Genomic DNA, 14,124 nt, shown 5'->3' with positions numbered 1-14,124 from the left:
GAGTGTCTGAGAAGTGAATTTTTGTTTGGGGATGAAGAGTTGGTAGAGGAAAAGAGTATCAGAAGGGTGGGAGGCTGAAGAAAAATGAGAAGAAGATAGAGGGTGGGGGGCTGAAGAAGGAAGGGGAGATGGTTGGCTGGTTGTGGTGGCGGTGGTGGTGGTGGTGATGGTGGTGGGTAGGGGCGGGGATATGGGAGGGTCAAAGAAGAAAAAGTGTAGGATTTTGTTTTCTTGTTTTTTCTTTTTCTCTAAATTTTTTTTTTTAAAATAATTTTAAAAACACGCGCAACACACATGTTTTTTCATCTCAATAATTTTAATATCACATATGCTCGATTAATGGTCAAAAGGATTTAAAATATTGTGTTTTATTGAGTTTAAGGATTCAGTTAACAAAGGATTGAATAAGAGGGTCCAGAATACAAGCTCAAACAAGTACAAAGCTCTGTTAGATCATTTATGAGTTAGACGAAATAATCTCCCTGTACTTGTATATTTTATATTTTGAATTCTCCTACTGACCTCTTTGCCAACTGAATTCTTAAACCTATCAAAATATAATATTTTAAACTTCTTACTCATTCAATTAATATGAATGTAATGCAAGCGACTACACATGAAATGCCACATCATTTTTAAATGACATATAAGAAATTATATATTAAGAATACATAAGAATAAATAACATTTAAAAAAAAAAAGTAAAAAACAAAAGAAATATGTTGCCCACGCTCCCTCATTTTCTTGTCTTCTTTTTTGTACTCCCCACGCTGAATCCAACAACACTTATTTTCACCTCTCACAATACTTTATGAACCAAATAAGTTAGATTCATCCGTCATTATAATTTTCTGATAAAAAATCTAAAAAAATCGATCAAATAATTGCTACGCCCACCTTATAATCAAAGTAATTGATAAATAAAATTCTTATTTCTTTATTTTTTTTCAAAATTATCTGTTTTTTATATGTATATTTATATCTATTTTTATGAAAAAAATATAATTTACAAAGAAAATAGGTGATTGTGTTATCTGAGTAGATATTAGGGTTGAAAGTTTATTTGACAGGTGAAGAGCATCTTGTAACGCCCCACATTTCGGACTAGAATGAAAATCCGTCATTCATATGCGCAGATGTTCCAAATCCTCGAATTCCATGTAAATTTAGTGTGTTAATCAATTATGTAGGGTGGAAATCTATTTGAGCATGAATTTAGATCATAGAGGTCCCCTAACTCAAGAACAAGTTGAAAGCTTTCCTATTGTTCAAGTTTTAGTGAGCGTCAAAACTTAGGTCAACTTCAATCGACCATAAATCCTTGTATATATTGAGTTAGAGGACCTATTATATGTCAAATGAAGGTTCTTTGAATTATCTTTCCAACGATACCAATTTTGCCAAAATCCGATACTGGAGCAAAAAGTTATACCTATTTTACTCTAGCATGTCAGCCTGGAAAACTGAGTGATGACATTCGTGATAACTTATCACAAGTGTGACGACTTATCACAAACGTCGTCATCGTTAGGAAGAATCCAGCCCCCAGTGACGACATTTCTGATAAATTATCACAAGTGTGACGACTTATCACTAATGTCTTCAGCCTTAGGCAGAAACCAGCTCCGAAGTGACGACATTTGTCACGACTTATCACAAATCTGACGATATTTCAGCCTTGGTCGTCAGCTAAGATTTTCAGCAATTGGGAAGTGGTTTCGTAAGTGTATTTTGGTCTTTTCCTTCACCTCCCACAACTTATAAACCTCAAGGGACGTAACTTTCTCTAATTTTTCTTTAGTTAAACATCTCAAAAAACCTCTCTTACACTTTCAACCACAAGATTAGGGTTTCTATTAAAATCATCTCCTAAAAGCAAGATTCAAGCCCCTTTTTCAAGATAATCAAGAATTTAGATTCCCAATCTAAGAACTCTCCAGCAAATCATCAAAGTTTCCTATCTAAGGTATGCGTAGTATTCATCCATGGATTCCTCTTATCCGTGGAGCTCAAGCATTATGTTTCAAATTATAAATTATAATTTCCTTGTTATGTTATGACTATATTCATGTTGATGATTGTTGTTTGGATTCAAGATTGTATCTTGATGTGTTTTTCATGAAGCATGTGAGTAGGTTAGTTGAAACTCATGAATTTTGGATAGATTAAGATAGTCAAATTGATAAGTACACCTATGCCTAAAGTTGTCCATGTAATGTGTTTGATAAAATGCCAAGAATAATAGAATCCATGTTTTTATGACTTAACAGTGCTTAAATGACAAGTTCATATTCTATTTCTTATGTTTCCACATGAATTCCATGTTATTGATATGTGTTGGTGTTATGAGTTATTAATGTGATATGGAATGTCCATAATATTGAAGTATGCAAGTATACCCATGTTATATGTATTCCCTTTCATGTATAAAATGTTGAGAATCATGTGTAGTATGAAATCCTCTATTTATGGTATTATGAATTGTGGATTCTATTCATATGATCAAGAAGTATCATGTGTGTCAGTTTCCTTCCATCGAGTCCTCGAAGTACTTGTACCCAAAAAATAAAGTCGAGTCAGTCTCAAGATAATCTCAGTCGTGCTATGATCAGTAGAGCTCAGTCAGTTACAGAATTCAGAACTCTCAGACAGTTATAGAACTTAAGAAATCTCAGTAATCTAAGTATCGTTACCATTCCAACTTCAGTTCAGTACTTAGCTAAGATCTCAGTAGCATTCAAGAAATCAATTCAGAACTTAGTATCATTTAGTCAGATAATAGATTCAGTAATATTCTGTCAGATAATGAAACTAAGTGAACTCAGTTAGCTCAGTCAAGTAAGAAACTCAGTAACAGCTTTAGTTCAGTTAAGTTCAAGTACAAGTTCTAAGAATCAGTTCAGAGTCTTTCAGTTGGGAGTAGGAGCTAGCACCGAGCGAGTGTAGGGATGGCGGCTCCTCGTCAGAGAGGCAGAGTCGTTAGGTGCAATACGTGAACTCTAGAACTGCGTGCCAGTACAGGATGTAGGAGTCACCCATCATAAAAAGGCTTGTCATCCGTCAGAGAGGCTTGACTATAATACTGCCTTAGGCTTGACTTCCTACGAGGGTCACCCATTAGATAGGCTTGACCAGAGAGGTATTTACCCATGGCACGGTATTGACACCCTTCTAGTTGGGGTTACAGGTTGGACACCACTAGTTCAGACTCGGGGCATGTCACTTAAGTGAGAACTCCCATAGTTACAGTTTCAGTATCAGTCTTTAGAGTAGAACTTACAAATCAGGACTGTCAGATACAGTCATCAATATCAGTAAGGAACTCAGATAGTTACACAAATTCATAGACCACCCGCTAGATAGGCTCGGTCTAACATAAAGTTATTTAGTATCAGTACTTATAGAGGTCACCCATCAATAGGCTTGATCTCAGTCTCAGGTTCAGTTGAGTATTCTCAATATCAGTTCTAGAGATCACCCGTTAGTTAGGCCTGATCTCAAGCTTAGTCACTCTTAATCATTATTAGAAGATTTAGACTGTCAGATACAGTTGCTTAGTATCAGTTACATCGGTTAGGCCGATCATCACAGTTTTATCAGTTAGATCAGTCGTCATAGCTTATGTTATCAATATTCAGTTCAAGACTATTAGACACAGTCAATAAGAGCAGTTCTTTATAATTTAAACTGTCAGGCATAGTCTTTTATCTATTCAGTATCTTAGTATCAATAAATTCATGTTGTCAGTATTCAGACTCAGTAGTTAGTATCACCATGAGCTCAGTTTCAGTTACTTATGCATGTATGTATTCTCACGTTCATATTAGTTTACATTGTTCATGCATATAAACCCCTTGGCATTTAGCCTACCTTACTCGTATACTCAATACATTCAGACGTACTGACGCATTTGCGCTATGGTGCTTTCTCTTATGTTACACCATAGGTTCAGACGCACGAGTTCCATAGCAGCAGTAGCATTGCAGATTTCAGCAGTCAGAGTTAGCAGTGTGTCCTCATTCTCCGAGGACATGATTACTACTTTATTACTTCAATTTTTAGTTTGGCTTTCAGTAGTCGGGAGTTAGTTGGAGACATCTTCCTTCCACTCCCTATTAGGCAAAATCCAGCCCCTAGTGATGATATTTCTGATAAATTATCACAAGGTGATGACTTATCACGAATGTTGTCAGCCTTAGGAAGAAACCAGCTCCCAAGTGACGACATTTTTCACGACTTATCACAAATCTGATGACATTTCAGCCTTGGTCGTCAGCTAAGATTTTCAGCAATTGAGAAGTGGTTTCGTAAGGGTATTTTTGTTTTTTCCTTCACCTCCCACGACTTATAAACCTCAAGGGACATAACTTTCTCTTATTTTTCTTTAGTTAAACATCTCAAAAATCCTCTCTTACACTTTCAACCAGAAGATTAGGATTTCTTCTAAAATCATCTCCCAAAAGCAAGATTCAAGCCTTTTTTTCAAGATAATCAAGAATCTAGATTCCCAATCCAAGAACTCTCCAGCAAATCGTCAAAGTTTCCTATCTAAGGTATACGTAGTGTTCATCCATGGTGATCAAGAATCATGTTTCAAATTATAATTTGTAATTTCCTTGTTGTATTATGAGATCAAGAATCATGTTTCAAATTATAATTTGTAATTTCCTTGTTGTATTATGACTATATTCATGTTGATGATTGTTGTTTGAATTCAAGATTGTATCTTGATGTTTTTTTCATAAAGCATGCGAGTAGGTTAGTTGAAACCCATGAATTTTGGATGGTTTGAGATTGTCAAATTGATAAGTACACCTATGCCCAAAGTTGTGCATGTAATGTGTTTGATAAAATGCCAAGAATGATAGAATCCATGTTTTTATGACTTAACAGTGCTTAAATGACAAGTCCATGTTCTATTTCTTAGATTTCCACATGAATTCCATGTTATTATATGTGTTGTTGTTATGAGTTGTTATTTTGATATGGAATGCCCATGATATTGAAGTATGCAAGTATACCCATATTATATGTATTCCCTTTCATGTATAAGATATTGAGAACTATGTGCAGTATGAAATCCTCTATTTATGGTATTACGAATTATGGATTCTATTCATATGATCAAGAAGTACCACGTGTGTTAGTTTCCTTCCATCGAGTCCTAGGGGTACTTGTACCCAAAAAATATAGCTGTGTGCCGAAAGCTGAGTCAGTCTCAAGATAATCTCAGTCATGATATGATCAGTAGAACTCAATCAGTTACAGAATTCAGAACTCTCAGATAGTTATAGAACTTAAGAAATCTCAGTAATCTAAGTATCATTATCATTCCAGCTTCAGTTCAGTACTTAGCTCAGATCTCAGTAGCATTCAAGAAATCAATACAGAACTTAGTATCATTCAGTCAGATAATAGATTCAGTATTATTCCGTCAGATAATGGAACCAAGTGAACTCAGTCAGCTCAGTCAAGTAAGAAACTCAGTAATAGCTTCAGTTTAGTTCAAATACAAGTTCTAAGAATCAGTTTAGAGTCTTTCAGTTAGGAGTAGGAGATAGCACCGAGCAAATGCAGGGATGGCGGCTTGTTATCAGAGAGGCAAAGTTGTTAGGAGCAGGTCCTGAACACAAGAACTGTGTAGCCAGCGTAGGATGTAAGGGTCACCCATCAGAAAAAAGCTTGTCATCCGTCGGAGAGGCTTGACTATTATACTGCCGTAGGCTTGACTTCCTATGAGGGTCACCCATCAGATAAGCTTGACTAGAGAGGTATTTACCCGTGGCACGGTATTGATACCCTTTCAGCTGGGGTTACAGGTTGGACCCCACTAGTTCAGACTCAGGGTATGTCGGTTAAGTGAGAACTCCCACAGTTACAGTTTCAGTATCAGTCTTCAGAATAGAACTCAAAAATCAAGACTGTCAGATACAGTCATCAATCTCAGTAAGGAACTTAGATAGTTCCATAAATTCATAGACCACCCGCTAGATAGACTTAGTCTAACATAAAGTTATTCAGTATCAGTACTAACAGAGGTCACCTATCAATAGGCTTGATCTCAGTCTCAGATTCAGTTGAGTATTCTCAATATTAGTTCCAGAGATCACTCGTTAGTTAGGCCTAATCTCAAGTTTAGTAACTCTTAATTATTATTAGAAGATTTAGACTGCTAGATATAGTCGCTCAGTATCAGTTACATCGGTTAGGTCGATCATCACAATTATATCAATTAGATCAGTCCTCATAGCTTACGTTATCAGTATTTCGTTCAAGACTATTAGACACAGTCAATCAGAGCAGTTCTTTATAATTTAAACTGTCAGGCATAGTCTTTTATCTATTCAGTATCTTAGTATCAATAAACTCATGTTGTCCGTATTCAGACTCAGTATTTAGTATCACCACGAGCTCAGTTTTAATTACTTACGCATGTATGTATTCTCACATTCATATTAGTTTGCATTGTTCATGCATATAAACCCCTTGGCATTTAGCCTACCTTGCTCGTATTCTTAATACATTCAGATGTACTGACGCATTTTCGCTATGGTTCTTTCTCTTATGTTACACCATAGGTTCAGATGCACGAGTTCCATAGTAGTAGTAGCATTGCAGATTTAAACAGTCAGAGTTAGAAGTGAGTCCTCATTCTCCGAGGACATAATTACTACTTTATTACTTCAGTATTTTAGTTTGCCTTTTTGTAGTCGGGAGTTAGTTGGAGACATGTTCCTTCCACTCCCTACTTTAGACAGTTAGAGACTTTCAGACTAGATTCAGACTTCAGTATTTTAATTTTATTTTGGTATTGTGATACCACTTTATTCAGACATTGTTATTATTCAGATTATGTTTACTATTGAACCTTATGGCCTTTCAGTTCATGTTTTTGCATTTATATTCATATATAATACAGTGTACATGTACAGATATCAGCCATGGTTTAGTTTGTGGTCCCTCGGGGTCATGGGCACTGTGTAGCATTTTGGTTCAGAAAATTGGAGAGTTACAAACTTGGTATCAGAGCCTAAGGTTCAAAAGTGTCCTAGGAAGTCTAAAAGCCACATCTAGTAGAGTCTTGTACATGGATGTGTTGCACATTACATTTACATACAAGAGGCTATAAGATATTTTAGGAACAGTTTCCCTTCTTTCATATCTCAGATCGTGCTATAGAAAGGTTCTCTTAGAAACTTATGTGGATTCTCATCATATTCTATTCATGTCAGCTTTACCTTACTCTTAAGGTTGCAGAAGTAGTAAAGCCTAAAGTCCTACAGATAGAGCTTTCTCAGGCAGTCCTTGCAGATAGTTTCGGCATAGTATTAACAGTAAGCTTTATACTTTTAGGTGCAGTCTTTCAGGATGAGTTATATTTAGGTACATTATTGTACCACAGACACTAGAGTAGAATGATTGTAGTTCAGTTCAGAGTTTCGTGAAGTGTTCCCAGACTTATGATTATGACTTGAGGCTAAGGTAGAAGGTTTAGTTGAAAGAATGCAGAAGCAGTGCTTCAGTTAAGCTTAAGTTCTCAGCATGAGTTAGTCAGTAAAGCCAGCAGTTCTATTTAGCAGTCAGACAATTAGATTCGTATAGTTTGTTTTCACATCTTTCCATCTAGTTATACTGTTAGAAATCTCAGTAAGGTAACTATTCTAAGACAGAGTACCTTAGTAGTTGCGAGTATAACTCAGTTCATGCATTATGCATTAGTTTTTGCTCTCTAATGTTTAGTTATGATCCAGTTCATAGATGCCCTGTGCATCACCCCAGTATATCAGTAAAATAAGCCTTCTTAGAGGGATATAGAGTCCCAAGGGGGAGATAACCCATAATTTCTCCATGCTTTTATGTCTCTCAACCCATTCAACTGCATGTCTAAATGGTTCTAAAAAGGCTAGTATCAGTTATCAGTACATATCATTCAAGCATTTAAGAGTCAGTTCAGTCAAGTATTCATGCATTAGATATGCATGCTCAGTAGTAGAAGCTCATCTTATCAGTGTATCCAGTTATAAATTTATGAGAACTGCTCAGTCATGTATTTTATGCATTAGGTATGAATGCTCAGTATAAGAATTCTGTCAAATAGTCATGCATCAGATATGCATGTTCAGCATGAATTTTCAGCATGTCAGTAATTCTTTCCATATAGTCATGTTTAAAAAATTCACATCCTTTAAGTAAGTTCAGTCTATCAGTAATCTCAGTCTATCAAGTTTCATTTAGGATCGAATGATTCCAAGGGGGAGATAATGTAACGCCCCACATTTTAGACTAGAATAAAAATCCATCATTCATATGCGTAGATGTTCCAAAAGCCTTGAATCCCATGTAAATTTAGTGTGTTAATCAATTATGTAGTGTGGGAATCTATTTAAGCATGAATTTAGATCATAGAGGTCCCCTAACTCAAGGACAAGTTGAAAGCTTTCCTATCGTTCAAGTTTTAGTGAGCGTCAAAACTTGGGTCAACTTCAATCGACCATAAATCCTTGTATATATTGAATTAGAGGACCTACTATGTGTCAAATCAAGGTTCTTTAAATTATCTTTCCAACGATACCAATTTTGCCAAAATCAGATATTGGAGCAAAAAGTTATACCCATTTTACTCCAACATGTCAGCCTGGAAAACTGAGTGACGATATTCGTGATAACTTATCACAAGTGTGATGGCTTATCACAAACGTCGTCAGCCTTAGGCAGAATCCAGCCCCCAGTGATGGCATTTCTGATAAATTATCACAAGTCTTACGACTTATCATGAATGTCGTCAGCCTTAGGCAGAAACCAGCTACCAAGTGATGATATTTGTGATGACTTATCACAAATCTGACGACATTTCAGCCTTGGTCGTCAGCTAAGATATTCAGCAATTGCGAAGTCTTTTTGTAAGGGTATTTTGGTCTTTTCTTTTACCTCCAACGACTTATAGACCTCAAGGGACATAACTTTCTCTTATTTTTCTTTAGTTAAACATGTCAAAAACTCTCTCTTATACTTTCAACCACAAGATTAGGGTTTCTATTAAAATCATCTCATAAAAGCAAGATTCAAGCCCTTTTTCCAAGATAATCAAGAATCTAGATTCCCAATCCAAGAACTCTTGAGCAAATAATCAATGTTTCCTATCTAAGGTATGCGTAGTGTTCATCTATGGATTTCTTTCATCCATAGAGCTCAAGAATCATGTTTCAAATTATAATTTGTAATTTCCTTATTGTGTTATGACTATATTCATGTTGATGATTGTTGTTTGGATTCAAGATTGCATCTTGATGTGTTTTTCATGAAGCATATGAGTAGGTCAGTTGAAACCCATGGATTTTGGATGGATTAAGATTATCAAATTGATAAGTACACATGTGCCCAAAGTTGTGCATGTAATGTGTTTGATAAAATGCCAAGAATGATAGAATCCAGGTTTTTATGACTTAACAGTGATTAAATGACAAGTTCATGCTCTATTTCTTATGTTTCCACATGAATTCCATGTTATTGATATGTGTTTTTGTTATGAGTTGTTGTGATATGGAATGTCCATGATATTGAAGTATGCAAGTATACCTATGTTATATGTATTCCCTTTTATGTATAAGATGTTGAGAACCATGTGTAGCATAAAATCCTCTATTTATGCTATTACGAATTGTGGATTCTATTCATATGATCAAGAAGTATCATGTGTGTCATTTTCCTTCCATCGAGTCCTCGAAGTACTTGTACCCAAAAAATATAGTTGTGTGCCTAAAGCCGAGTCAGCCTCAAGATAATCTCAGCTATTCTATGATCAATAGAACTCAGTCAGTTACAGAATTCAGAATCTCAGTAATCTAAGTATCGTTATCATTCCAGCTTCAGTTCAGTAGTTAGCTCTGATCTCAGTAGCATTCAAGAAATCAATTTAGAACTTAGTATCATTCAGTTAGATAATAGATTCAGTAGTATTCCGTCAGATAATGAAACCAAGTGAACTCAGTCAGCTCAGACAAGTAAGAGAATCAGTAACAGCTTCAGTTCAGTTCAAGTACAAGTTCTAAGAACCAGTTCAGAGTCTTTCAGTTTGGAGTAGGAGCTAGCACCGAGCGAGTGTAAGGATGGCAGCTCCTCGTTAGAGAGGCAGAGTCATTAGGATCAATCCCAAAACTCCAAAACTGCATAGCCAATGCAGGATGTAGGAGTCACCCATCAGAAAAAGGCTTGTCATCCGTATATTGCCTCGAGATCACATCTCGAGACGTCACAATGTGATTATGACCCCAAAGGACCACAAGCTAACCTTTTACTGATATCTGTACTTGTAAACTGCATAATATCTGAAATAAATGAGGAAACTAGCCATAAGGTTCAACACATCTATGAATACTCAAACTACAGAAAACTAAATACTAATATATCCGTCTAAAAAGCCTCTAAGATGTCTGAACTATTGAGTTGATGGGACAGGTCCCTAACTGACTTTATCAAAATAAAATTACCAAAGTCCGAAGCAATAATAGTAAACTGAGATTCGTCCTCGAAAGAAGAGGACTCACTGCTACTGCTACTGACTGGGACTGAACTGCTGAGGTATCTCTCTCTCTGGAATCTATGTCCCTCTAAACACACTTTACTGAAATACTGGGGCGGTGCTCAGGGCACCTACATACTGGGTCATGATTGACCGATCAAGATTAGAAACTCATGCATGACTCATGCTAACAGATAAGCTCAAAATGGGAGCAAAGGATCTATCAATGCATATCATAAAGATAAAAGGGCTCATAACATACCCTTGTCTATTTCTGGGGATCTTTTCCAATCAAGGCGAGCCTGAAACGCCTGACGTCTACCCCTTTGAGTCAGCACTCTACATTCTCGCATTCTATGGCCTGACTCACGACACCCAAAGCATACATCACTACCGTCTCTACACACACCTTGGTGGCATCTTCTACACTCTCCACAACTCAAATGGGTACGAACACCGCTAGCACTACTTTGGTCTTTGAAGCTTCACGCTACCTCAGATCTGCCACCCCTAAACACAGGTGCAGGTATACTAGCTGAAGATAGAGCTGGGACTAAAAACCTTCGACCATACTGAGAACTACTACCACATTAAGACGCTGACTGCGAGAAACCATAACTACCTATCTTAGCTCTCTTACTCACTCTCTCTTTCTTCAGAAACATACATAATTTGGGTGATCTTCACCTCCTCTAGATGAAGCTGCGGGTTCTCACCTACTACTGACCCAAAGAATTCTGGTGGGTTCATTTTCATGAAATTTCTAACCCTGGCTATGGCGAAATTACCATCTTGCTGAGGTGGGGCTGCAGCCTGATGGTTCCCCTGAACATTAGTCACAGCTTGGGCTAGCACTTGAAAATCTACTCAAAACTCTGTGTGTGACACACTCTCTTTCTCAGGATCTACTGGCTGTGGGGGTTGATCAACAAACCCACAAACAAAATCTCTGTGAGGAGGCATACTCTGTAATTGAAAGAAAGAAGTGGATTAGACTAAGGATCAACTTGAGCTCATGCTCACTTGCACGAAATGATCACTGAATAAAGAGGAACTGCTCCTAAGAACATCCCGTAGCCTCTTGTACATAAATGTGGCGTGCTACACACCCATACACAAGACTCTACTAGATGCAGCTTTTTAAACTTCCTAGGACACTCTTGAACCTTAGGCTTTGATACCAAGTCTGTAATGCCTCGAGATCCCATCCTGAGATGTCACATGGTGCTTAAGACCCCAAGGACCACAAGCTAACCCTTTACTAATATCTGTACCTATACATTGCATAGTATCTGAAATAAATGCGGAAACCAGTCATATGATTCAACATATCTATGAATACTCATACTAAAGAAAACTGAATACTAATATATCCGTCTAAAAAGTCTCTAAACTGTCTGAACTGTAGAGTTGATGGGACAGGTCCCTAACTAACTCCGTCAACTAAAAATAAACAAAGTCTGAAGCAATAATAGTAAATTGAGATTTGTCCTCGATAGAAGAGGACTCACTGCTACTGCTACTGACTGGGACTGAACCCCTGAGGATACTCTGGATCCTGTGTCTCTGAACCTATGGTGTCAAATAAAAACCATAGTGTAAATGCGTTAGTACAGAAATGTACCGAGTATGGAGACGAGGTAGGCTAATGCAAGGGCTCATGCATGGACAATATCTAAACTGACTAATCATGAAGATGCCGCACGAAACACATATATGAATGCACAGAACATGAGCATAATTATCGCAACTCTAGTTACTGAAACTCAGATACCACCTTACTGCAGACTGAACTCACTACTAAAACTGAGATACGAAATCGCTGACTCATTTGATACTGATAACTGAGGATTCAGATGTACTTACATCAAGGACTAAACTCTGAGCTTACTATTTTTGACTGACAGAATTAGAGATCAACTTTTCTAACAGATTATTCCGGAGAGATTCTCAATGATAAGAAGTATGATCATATCCAAATCTGACAACATGAATACTTAATAGAATCTAAGATGGAGATCAAGCCTATTTGACAGGAGAGATCTCTAGATATGATAATAAGAATACTCAACATGGTCTAAGATTGAGATCAACTTTTCTAACCGATTACTTTGGAAGCTTTATCAATGATAAGAAATATGATTATATCTGAATCTAACGACAAGAATATTCAATAGAAATATGATACTATGATCAAGCCTATCTGGCGGCATATCTCTGAATATGATATCAAACAACTGTATATGAGACCAAGCCTATCTGACGGGATGGTCCATAAATCAATGGAACTATCTGTGTTCCTCATACAGATAGATGACTGTATCTGATAGTCCTAACTTCTGAAGATTAATTCTGAAACTCAGACTGAATCTGAAATGGAAACTCTGGAAAGTAGTCATCTAACCGACATGCCCCAACCTACCACAGGTGGGGTCCAACCTCAGCCACCGATTAGGAGGGTGCCAATACCCTGCCACGAGTAAAGACATTATCTTTTCTCTTAGGTCAGGCTCTCTGGCGGTAACCATCAATAGGAAGTCAAGCTTGCTTGACAGGTGACTCATTTTCCTGTGCTAGCTACATAGTTCTGGGACGCAAGGATTACTTCTAATAATCACACCATCTACTAGCCGGTGAGTTCCTATCCTTGGGTTCGCTCGGTGCTGAATCCTACTCCCAAATGAAAGACTCTGGGTTGATTCTTAAATTGTACTAAACAAAGATAAATCTAATACCGATCATGTTTCTCAAAAGATCTGACTGAGTTACGCTAAGATTACTTAGTTCCGTATCTAACGGAAAATATATCGAATTATGGTATCTGACTGATGATACAGAGCTTGAATAGATTACTCGAATCGCTTCTGAGATTAGAATTGAATTACTTGAATACTATTAGAACTGACCTTATTACAAGACTGAGGCTAGATTACTAGTGATACAGAGATTACAGAGATAACTGAGATTACTGAGCTTTCTTATGTTCTGAACTTGTTTGAGGATACACAGTGTAACGCCCCAGAAAATGGGTCCCAAAGCATCACATGGTGCTTGAGGCTACGAGTAGCCCCAAGCTAACCCTTTGAGCCATTTTCATTCAGTTCAACACAAATTAACGGGGTTTCCATAAATAACCCTCAAATATCAATAGAGTAATCATCATCCAAGAATAAAAGAGTTTCAGAAAGATAACAACATACGACTTATTAGTCAACTCCCAACATCTATACTAGTCTGACAAGCCTCTAAGAAAATTAATAAAACCAGCGAGCCATTGAGACATGCCCCAACTGACTCATACTCAGTTATCAAATGTAAACGATTCCGTAAAGCCAACATCAGACATCACGTCCTCAGAGCATGAGGATTCACCATAACAGAGGATGTAGAAAAGCGTGCTCGAAGAATCACTGTCAAACCTAGAACTGAGCACCTGAACCTACATTCGGAGAAAATATAGCCCACATCCAAAAATGTGGGTCAGTACTATGGAAAGAAACCGAGTATATGGAGGTGTATGCAATTGTATAAACATCATCATTATAAATATTTATAAGAAATATGCAGGATGTATGAAAGACTCACATAGCCCGAAGAAAATCATC

This window comes from Capsicum annuum, chromosome 2 (assembly GCF_002878395.1).
Source record: "Capsicum annuum cultivar UCD-10X-F1 chromosome 2, UCD10Xv1.1, whole genome shotgun sequence".
Lineage (NCBI taxonomy): Eukaryota > Viridiplantae > Streptophyta > Magnoliopsida > Solanales > Solanaceae > Capsicum > Capsicum annuum.
The sequence above is the reverse complement of the archived record's forward strand: the minus strand, read 5'-3'. Positions refer to the sequence as shown.